The sequence below is a fragment of the Astyanax mexicanus genome, chromosome 3 (genome assembly GCF_023375975.1).
Source record: "Astyanax mexicanus isolate ESR-SI-001 chromosome 3, AstMex3_surface, whole genome shotgun sequence".
NCBI lineage: Eukaryota > Metazoa > Chordata > Actinopteri > Characiformes > Acestrorhamphidae > Astyanax > Astyanax mexicanus.
The window spans coordinates 31,444,526-31,455,000 of NC_064410.1; the positions used below are offsets into that span (position 1 = coordinate 31,444,526).

A 10,475-nucleotide genomic window follows, 5' to 3' on the forward strand; every position below is an offset into this window, starting at 1 on the left:
CTCCTGCAACAGTCCACATGTGAATCTTATGAACTTACCATCTTAAAAACTGACTCTGGCACACCAAGCTGAGCTCTAATTAAAAGAATGTCGCCCCCTTGTGACAGTAGTGCAACATTGACAGTCTAATGAAGCGATAGGGCCCTATTGTGCACCCTGTGTACGGGTGCTATCTAACAGCCCCTTAACGGTCTATTTTCATGCCTTGCGCACACGTCCTTAAAATAGCGAGGAAATTTAGGATTATATTAACGCTGATGGGCGTGGTGGTCTGGAAGTGAGGTGTGTTTTTTTAACATTGACTGGCTAAATAAAACTAACAAATATCTATAATGCTTTAATTGAACATGTATGGTGGGTTGGTTCAATATAAGTGTCTAAACTTTCCACCGTTATTTAGGCTCAAAGTAGCTCCACACCTCCTTGCTAGAATCCAGAGAGCCCTGACATTTAAAACGAGGCATTAATAACTTAAAAGTGCACAAGAAGCTTAATTGTTTCCACCCTATAACGCAAGCTTCAACTCCGAGCGCTGACATAAAAAAAACTTGATAAAAAGTACTTACCTTTGATGAATAGCACACCTCTGTATATACACAAAGACTCCGCATGGCTTAGTAGCCAGTGTTCTGTCGAGTTACGCTACCCATCGATATGTGCTTCTTTGCGACACTGCGCATGCGCCGACCAACATTATTTTGTATTTTTTCATGTTTTTAATTATAAGTTTTTATTGGGAACATTAAACAATCTGCTTGAATGTTAAAAACATGTAAATAGCAGTTAAAGCATAGCAATGGTAATTTAAAAAATAATAATGAATAAAACTGAATAATGTGAATGAATAAAACTGAATGAATAAAACTATAAAAATACGGTTTATAGTCAACTATATGACCATAACTTTTAAAAGTAAAGAAAAAAATGGATCATTGAAACTTATGCCACTTGTTCTTGAAAATGTTTTATCCGGTGGTCTGAACAAAAACTGCCTGAAAGGTCCAAAGTATTATATGGAATAATAGTTTAAAACGATTTAATTTATTATTTGTTTTACGTTTTTACATCAAATAATTAAAAGTAACTATGTAACTTTTACTCAGAGTACATTTTAAATGGAGTACTTTTTTACTTTTTTAATTTTAGACGGGTACTTTTACTTTTACTTGAGTAGAATTTTAGCAAAGTAAAGGTACTTTTAATCAATTACATTTTTTCAGTACTTTTTCCATCTCTGGGTTTAGGACATCCATCTCCTGACCTTTGTGATTTTTTTTTTTACTTTTTATTGGAAAGCCTGAGACTTTTAGGTCTCTTATTTCCTTCGTTGGTTTCGACTGTTCACTTCCTCCGTCATGCATAGGTGTTTTTAGAGAGTTTGAATCGGTTTCCATGTCAGAACTTGGCTTAGTGCTAATCTCTAACAACCACTCCACTAGATGTTATACCCCCACAGCTGATTAAGGCCACGTTTGATATCTTAGGACCATTGTTTATTAATTTCTTATTTTCAACAAAAAATATAATGTAAAGAATTCTTTTTTTTGTAAATATACAATTATAAGACTTAGGTCCAACTGTACACTGTAAAAAATAGGAAATAAAGATAATATAAAAAATTATATGATGCAGTGTGTGGCACTTATGAATTGGTCAGCTGCTTTAAATCTGTAACACTATAAAATTAAAATAGCTGGCTTAAAATAATAATATTACAATTTTTATTTGAATGGGCAGTTTATAATATAATTTGAATCGATTTGATCATTTGTTCCAATAACTAAAAATGTGCTTTAGAAGTGTAATTGTAATGGGCTCATGCAGCTTTGCCGTCAGCTGCCGGTGCTTAGAGGGAGCAAAATTGGCTCTGCTCCCTCTGGGGAGGGTAGATGGCGCTCTCTCCCCATCACAGTTAAGCAGAGGCGGTCTTTGCATAGAGGCATTGCTAGGCAACGGGCCCTTTTCACAGAGCTTGATGACGTGTTTCCGGTTTGGTTTAGCAGGGTAAACACAGCGGCGCTAGAATGGAGTTCACTGCTGTCTCTGCACAAACTTCTATTGATTTCTTTCTCCGACATCTCACTGATTATAGATGAGGTATCAGTAGCGAAAATATCGAAGGTTGAAAAGGATTACAAGCTTTTTGTCGAGGAATACATCTTTAATTTTGAGGGTAAGTAGTTATTTTTATACAAGTTAGCGAGGCTTCCAATTCAGTTAGGTTAGCTACCGCTAACTAGCGAGCTTGCTAACTTAGATAGACAACAGTACGTCAAGTAATGCTAAGTAGCTGTTTAGTTAATGTTTTCTTTTCTGTTTTAACAATTACTGTAGCTACTGCCCAGGATCTGATGTGCTTATTTAAGGCTTTGAGTTGGATAGAAGACAGAACTGTTTTACCCTTGTATATACAGTTTCAAACACAGTGCAGGTGGTTTAGGAAAGTTAATCGACAGGGAGAAAAAAAAAAAAATTAAACCACATTTAACCCTAGTTATCTTGTACGTAGGTGAAACAGTTCAGGTAAGCCTAAGATGATTCTATGTGTTGCTAGCTTCCCACTAGGTAGGTTAAGCCAGTGGCCAAAGTTAGTCGTCTGTAGTGAAGCAGATATACCAACCACTTGTAGAATGTGAAGGTCAAGTGTTAATTTGTCCATCATATTAAATTTTTGCTTGGTTTTTAGGAGGTTAACTTATTCAGGTAGATTGTTTAGGGTCAGCCAAGAGGTTAAAGATGTAGTAGTAATTGTGAATGGCTTAAATGTAGATATGAACATTTGGTGCTTTTTGTACCGTTTAAAAAATGTTTCTCAGAGCTGACAGTATGTCTGTGCTTTGCATTACAGGTGACTTCATACCACCCAGATCCTGTGGAGGTAATAAAGACATCGTGCAAGTGTTGCGGGGAAGGCCTTTTCCAATCATACTATTGCTCTGCTTTATCAGATTGCCCATTAAAGCACCATGGGCTTTAAAACAGTCTCTCTCCCAGCAGCATGTTCTGTTATAGTTTGTTTTTTGTGGAAATATGGAATTTTCTAAATAAACTTGTATTCTTTGCTTGAATTGTCTTTTTATGTAGCGCAGAGCCAGCAACAAGCAAGAAAACATTTCAGTTCATTGACATTTTGTTTACTGAATCAATCTATTTGTATTGGGTGTCATGGAACTATTTTACATTTTAATTAACTTTAAAAATCAGGATATTTTGGGTAAACATAACATTTTGGTTGTGCTTCAAAAAATGCATAATTTCTGACAACTAGCTATATTGTTTAAACTGTATATTTAGAATATTGTATTTCCTGCAATGGTATGCCTAGTGAATACAGTCGTAACCAAATCATCTATGACTTTGTCTACAGATAAAACAAATACAAAGCACCTGGGACAAGAGGATTAAAATGTATTTCATTTATTATATTTATAAAACACTCACATTAAAAAAATCTAAAAATACAAAAAACAAATGAAGCTCACATGGTAAGTTAAAGCTAAAATATTTAGACAGAATTTTGTACTGAGTCAAGGGAAATTGTGTGGAAAAAGTGGAACTCTTCTTTAGTTGAGCAGAAATGGTTAAGCCTAGGTTGGTCTGCAAGCTGTTTTATTTAATTCTCCAGCTCAATCACTTTTTGCTCCAGCTCCCTTATTCGTGCAGCTGCAGCGTCCACTTTGCCTGCGACAAAAGGGGGGGAAAAAGACATTAGCTTAGTTTTATATTGACAGATAATCTGACAAAATTTAAGTCAAACTCTGAATTGACCTATATTGTACACCAATTATTAATTAGGTAAACTGGTATATTTTACTGTGCTATGTTTAGCTAACAAATACTGGTATTCTTTGGTATAATACATAAACCATACTTGTGCTTGGAAAGTTTTTAAACAACAAATGATATCTCGGACACAAGTCAGTAGTTCAGGTAAACATGCCAAATTAGAGGGTTTTCCATCCACCAAGTTTTTGCGCATTTTGAAAATGCGCATGAAAAAAGCTGGATGGAAAAAGTCAAAAATTCGAAAAAAGCCCCAAATATCGCAAAACGATTTTTACGCTAGGAGGGGGTGGAAAAGTTAGAATATCGCATCGCCAAAATTCGGAAAAACTGGATGGAAAAGGGTTTTTCGCATAAAAAATGACGTATCACCTGTGGTATATGGTGCGCCGCGTTATTGCGCTGTGCTATTTCTCGCGCCTCCGTCGCGTCCGGTAATGCAATGTACCGGTTCATTAGTTTTATTCGTATTGCTTGGCATACAGCGTACACACAACGATGGACTGTTGTAACGCTTACACCAAATGTTTCACCCACTACTCTGTACTCAGCACAGGTGGCCAGCTTGTATATGGCGATGGCGATTCTCTTATCAGTTGGCACAGGTGGGCGATGACTGGAAATACGTGGCCCTACATATGGTCCAATCATGACGCACAGCTTTTCGAAAGTTGTTTTGGACATTCTAAAATGCCGAATCCAAAGCTGATCAGAAAAATGGCTCTGAACGATGTTCTCCCAGAACAGTTTGTTTCGTTTGCGCTCCCAGGTATACGGTGGCTGTCGCCGTGGTCGCGCCGAGATTTCCGCCCTTAATAACGTTTCCAGTGCTCGTCCTGCCCGGCGTCTTTGAACAGCAAACACCATCACCATGTAGAGATGGCAAATGGACACGAAAATAATTCTGCACAGAGCAAAAACAGAATCAAACCTCTCCATGCTTGTTTGGCGTCCTCTCCCACGTTATCTAAAGTTTATTCGCATAACTGTAGTGAATGGAAACACGGCTTAATTCGCATTTTTTCCTGCCGAAATTTGGAAATTGCGCATTCTTTTTTCGAAAGGTTTGGATGGAAACCTGCCTATTGACCCTTTATTTAGGTAAATATTGAATATTTAGCCTTTATTTAGGCAAGTTAGACTTCAAATAAGTATTTCAATTTTAAACTTTATTCAGGTACGAATTGTAGGTGTAGACTTTATTCAAGTAAATATTGCATATTAAGACTTTATTTAAATAAGTATAGCATATTTAGACTTTATTCAGGTATTAATTGTAAGTTTAAACTTTATTCAAGTAAATATTGCATATTAAGACTTTATCCAAATAATTATATCATATTAAGACTTTATTCAGTTATGAATTGTAAGTTTATACGGTTATTCAGTATATATTGTATCTCCAATGTTATTTTGGTAGGTATCCTGTTTTGAGACTATTACTCAGGTAATTATTAATTATTCAAATGGATATTTAGGTAGCTGGCTTGTGTATTTATTGTGTAAATTGATATAAGAGTTGTAAAATTACTCACCAGGAGACGGTGGACGGCAGTAATCGTGCTTGGCTCGGTTAGCATAGCTTCAGGTCCTCCTCGTCTCTCTGTCCCATGGCAGCTTCAGTGTTCAAACCGAGACGAGTACTTGCCCTCTCGTAGGGTGTCAGGCGGTTTTCATATCGACTCCCAAAATTATTCCAGGCGAATCGTGGTGAAACTGATTCCTGGCTCTGTTCCCTCCCGCTTTGACATATAGCTCATCCGGCCTGAAGTGCTGGCTACACGCATATGTACTGCCGCGCAGAACCGTAAATGTGGCATTTTCCTCTCTCCTAATTGCTCTTATCTATTTACCGCGTAAACGTGTGACATTTGGAAAGTCGTGGAAACTCAGGTTTGGTTGTTTGCGTTTGCTGTTTGAGCAGAAAGGCTCGCTGCAGTAGCATTTCCTATGCTGCTCCATTTCGTCTATACGTTCTACACGCGTTGTTTACCCTGCTATTTTTTACTTCCGCATTCCAAACCCGGAAATGTGAAAAGGGCCCACTGCCTTGGGCCCCACCCACTGCAGCCCACTGTAGGGCCCCCCTGACTAGCTGCAAACTTCCCATACAGCTGGTAATTGGGGACCTTTGGACAGTAATTCACAGATAGTGCGTTCAGGAATGGTGATTCTTGTATGTTTAAAATGGAAACAAAGACAACCCAATAAATTACAAAGAAATACAGATCAGTCCACACCCCCTCTCTTTTGCGTTAAAATGGAATATTCCATGCATGCCATGTGGCCATGCCATGAACCGCGAACGCGCGGAATTAAGGTGAAATTAAGTGTACAAGTGGGTTGTGAGAAGCCATGAAGCGCCACTACCCAAGTGGCGCTACAAAAAGAAAAAAAACTAAAAACAGATGCTCTTGCAAAACTGATAAGCTTTTTTTTGATCAATAAAATACAAAAAAATATTTTAAATGAATAAAAAGTAATTAATATAAAATAAAAACTCATTTAAAACACAATCAAAAGCTATCTAATAGTGCGCATAATATCAGTTTCAGTTAGTTTCAGTTTCAAATAAATGAAACAGCTCACCAGAACCTCTACCTATCCTTTATATTTGACAATATTTGATTACTGTACAGTACTGTATATTATTTTTAGTCTCACGCTGAATTTAAATCCGTGCTGCGGGAGGGAGGGAGGGAGGGGGAGAGAGAGAGCGCAATAAACATGTGAATTTAATACCTTTTAATTCCATATATTTTACTTCACTTGATAGGACCTTATTTATTAAAATGTTTTTGTTTTTTTTAAATCGCAATGCCGGGCGCACTTTCCTTTTGACTGACGCGCGTTATATTATATTATATTAATACCATTTTAACGTTTTTCGTTTCTATGATTTGAAATTCGTTAGATTATATTTTTGTCAACATTTTGGGTTTATTTTCGTTTGTTATTTTTCTAATAATAATAGAAATTACATAATTTATATTATTAAGTACCGTGCCCAACACTGGCTGACAATGAACAAATTTCCCGATGCACAACCAGCGTGAATGACATGAAATGTTTAAAATTAATACAGACATGTAGAAAAACGAAGACAAGCTGTAAACTAGATAAAAATAATAATATTCTAATAATAATAGAATAATAATAAATAATAGAATAATATGCCAATTAGGCAAATTTGTAGCAGTAGGGTATTTTAATTTTCATCCCTGACTAATTCATTTTCAAGTTATATACCTGATTTGATCTGTTTCCATACAATCCCTGCTAAAGTTCTAGGTGAAGGAGACCTAAAGAAGGTCAGTGCATGTTTCTGGAAAAACAAAAAAGTGGGCGTGGCATCGTGATGGTTACCATCCATCGCGATGTTGGGTCATAAATGACAACCCTATTTCTCGCATATTAATGTTGATGGGCCCCCTAGCTAAATTCGCCTTGAGTCCCCAAATTGCTAAGTCCACCACTGCATCTAAGGTGGCGCTGGGCGGCACGAGGCGTCTGTGAGCGGATGAATCGGAACCTGGCCGCTGTGCTTTCCTCCGAGCGCGCTAGCTGCTCAGGCAATGATTCATCCGCAGCAGCTTGAAAAAAGGGGTGATTGACTTCACACGTGTCGGAGGAGGCGTGTGCTCGTCCGCATCCTCCAAGAGTCACGGGCGTCACCGGTGATGGGGACGCACAAAGGGGTGGGACAATTGGATATCCAAATTGGGAGAAAAATGGGGAAAAATCAGAAAAAAAGAAGTGTAATTGTAATTAAAAATGTAATTGTAAGATGTAGATGTAGACATTAATATCAAGAAATTACACTAAAGACATCCTGTTCATACAACTAATTTGTATGTCTAATATAAATTACACTTAAATGCAAATTAAATGTAACATATTATTTAAACATATTATTTTCTGATACATCATTACAAATCAAAACTATAATGCAGATTAATGAGCTCAGAAACTGCACATAAACAGTGTAATCACAGATACTGTTTCTTGTGCATATTTTAGTGATACAGCCGGACCAAGGTCTTTAAGCTTTCCATTTGGTCACCTTTCACAGGCATATAATGACGGAAACACAAAGGTATATTATCTGCTGGGAAATATTAGGAATAATAAAATATCCAGGTACAGAGAAAAATTAGTAGTACTCTACACGTGTATAATTTTGGGCTCTATTACTTACAGCGTACATTTCTGTTACATATAAATATAGTTTTTCCTCAGATGAGTAGCGTGTACAAACACTTTAGTCAGATTCTGTAATCGGAATTAATTCAGTCAGACTGGAGAAAGTCTTTGCACGCAAATCTAGACACTGATAATATTCCTGCGGTCATAATTACTGACGTCTGACAATTCGGGACTTTTATTATATCTGAACGTAGGCTGCAAATACTTGATCTCTTAGACTAACCAATGTGGTAGGAGGCGCGATTAAAGCCCGCCCATATTTCGCAATCAAAATAATGAGCCGTAAGTTCGTTTTGTGGACCCAAAGGAGAAAACCAATATTCGGACTGAATTCCCATTTCTGTTTTTGTGTGTTCAAACCAAAAAACGAAAAAACAAGCTGTTTTTTCATTTCTTCAGCTCTCTATTCAGTTCAAGAATCAAACTGTCAAAATGTACACGGACCAGTTAGCTTAACTTTGGAATTAGCTAGATAGGGAGTCAAGGTTAAAGAAAAAAAAAACTATATATGTAATGTTCAACTTGCCCTGTACCTGATTAGCTAATCACTATTTCATTTCCAAACTGCGTTTATTAATTAAGTATTACAGGACTTACTGTGAGCTATAATGAACGAAAATTTATTTAGCTAACTAGTTAGCTAGAAGCCAGATGTAGTGGATAGCCAGAATGTAGTACAGTACGTTATGTTTGTAGTTTAAAGCAGTTTCTTAACCCTGATTACTGGCCCAAAATTATGCTCTAGAATATGCAGAACAGTGTTAATATGCAATATCAGATGCAGGAACAGGGTTGAGAAACACTGCTGTAACGTGACTTCTGTTCATTTGTAGTTCACAGTAAGACCAACTGTCCTGACGTTTATAAAAATCTTTATGAAATGTAAAGTTACATTTCTTTTACATAAACTAAAGAGTGGTGAAAATGTAAATATACAACAGAATTGACATGCCAATACATAATAATATTATTAATAATAATAATAATAATAATAATAATAATAATAATAATAATAATAACCAAATCTGTTATATTATTTTAAATATTAGGTAATAACTGATCATTTTTGTCAGGTGTATATAATTCAGACATTGCATGCATTTTTTTTTTCAACAGTAACTGTAACGTGGAGTAACATGTTTAGGTTGTAAAATCACCTTTACTTGGATGTTAACTAATAATAAACAAAATACAGAAAAAAATGATTATTTGTAATTGTGATTATTTATGATTCTCACTTTGGATGCGAGAGGTCCAGGGTTCAAATCCCGGACGAGCCCAGTTGGTGAGAGTTCTCTGAGTTAATCCTTTGATTGGTGCTTTAAAAAAATAATAATAATAATAAAAAGACAGTCCGGAGTGCTAACATTCACTAGGCTAGTTGGTCTAGGGTTTGGGTGCGAGAGGTCACGGGTTCAAATTCCGGACGAGCACAGTTGGTGGGAGTTCTTTGAGTTAATCCTTTAGTTGGTGCGTTTAAAAAAAAAAAAAAAAAAAGACTGTCTGGAGTGCTGAAGTTCACGTAGCTCGTTGGTCTAGGGGTATGATTCTCGCTTGGTCCCGGGTTCAAATCAACTGGTACCACCAGTTTGTGGGAGTACTCTGAGTCAATTCTGAAGTCTATATTCCGCATGGCTTGTTGGTCTTGGGGTATGATTTTCAAATCCCGGACAAGCCCAGTTGGTGGGAGTTCTCTGAGTTAATCCTTTAGTTGCTGCTTTAAAAAAATAAAAAAATAAAAAAAGACTGTCCGGAGCGCTGACGTTGGCGTGGCTTGTTGGTCTAGGGGTATGATTCTGGCTTTGGGTGCGAGAGGTCCTGGGTTCAAATCCCGGACGAGCCCAGTTGGTGGGAGTCCTCTGGGTCAAACCTTTAGTTGGTGCTTTAAAAAAAAAAAAAGACTCTGGAGTGCTGAAGTTGGCATGGCTCGTTGGTCTAGGGGTATGATTTTCGCTTCGGGTGCAAGAGGTCCCGCGTTCAAATCCCGGACAAGCCCAGTTGGTGGGAGTTCTCCGGGTCAAACCTTTAGTTGGTGCTTTAATAACAAAACAAAAAAAAAAAAAAAAACACTGTCCGGAGCGCTGAACTTGGCGTGGCTCGTTTGTCTAGAGGTATGATTTTCGCTTCGGGTGCGAGAGGTCCCGCGTTCAAATCCCGGACAAGCCCAGTTGGTGGGAGTTCTCCGGGTCAAACCTTTAGTTGGTGCTTTAATAACAAAACAAAAAAAAAAAAAACACTGTCCGGAGCGCTGAACTTGGCGTGGCTCGTTTGTCTAGAGGTATGATTTTCGCTTCGGGTGCGAGAGGTCCGGCGTTCAAATCCCGGACGAGCCCAGTTGGTGGGAGTTCTCCGGGTCAAACCGTTAGTTGGTGCATAAAAAAAAAAAAGGACTGTCCGGACCGCTGAACTTGGTGTGGCTCGTTTGTCTAGGGGTATGATTTTCGCTTCGGGTGCGAGAGGTCCGGCGTTCAAATCCCGGACGAGCC

At 37.6% G+C, this 10,475-nt stretch overlaps 2 long non-coding RNA genes and 1 other non-coding gene across 3 annotated transcripts; 2 read left to right on the forward strand and 1 right to left on the reverse strand.

Annotated features, from left to right (window-relative positions):
* Positions 1-1,970: 1,970 nt before the first annotated feature.
* Positions 1,971-3,062, forward strand: LOC111191968 (uncharacterized). Its single transcript, XR_002649759.2, has 2 exons — positions 1,971-2,173; positions 2,849-3,062. It is a non-coding gene; the product is annotated as an uncharacterized LOC111191968 (long non-coding RNA).
* A 339-nt stretch (positions 3,063-3,401) lies between these two features.
* LOC111191967 (uncharacterized) lies at positions 3,402-5,831 on the reverse strand. The gene is made up of 2 exons (XR_007438464.1): positions 5,319-5,831; positions 3,402-3,681 (listed from the first exon to the last, which is right to left on the reverse strand). It is a non-coding gene; the product is annotated as an uncharacterized LOC111191967 (long non-coding RNA).
* Positions 5,832-9,760: 3,929 nt separating this feature from the next.
* trnap-ugg (transfer RNA proline (anticodon UGG)) lies at positions 9,761-9,832 on the forward strand. The gene has a single exon. It is a non-coding gene; the product is annotated as a tRNA-Pro (tRNA).
* Positions 9,833-10,475: the final 643 nt, after the last annotated feature.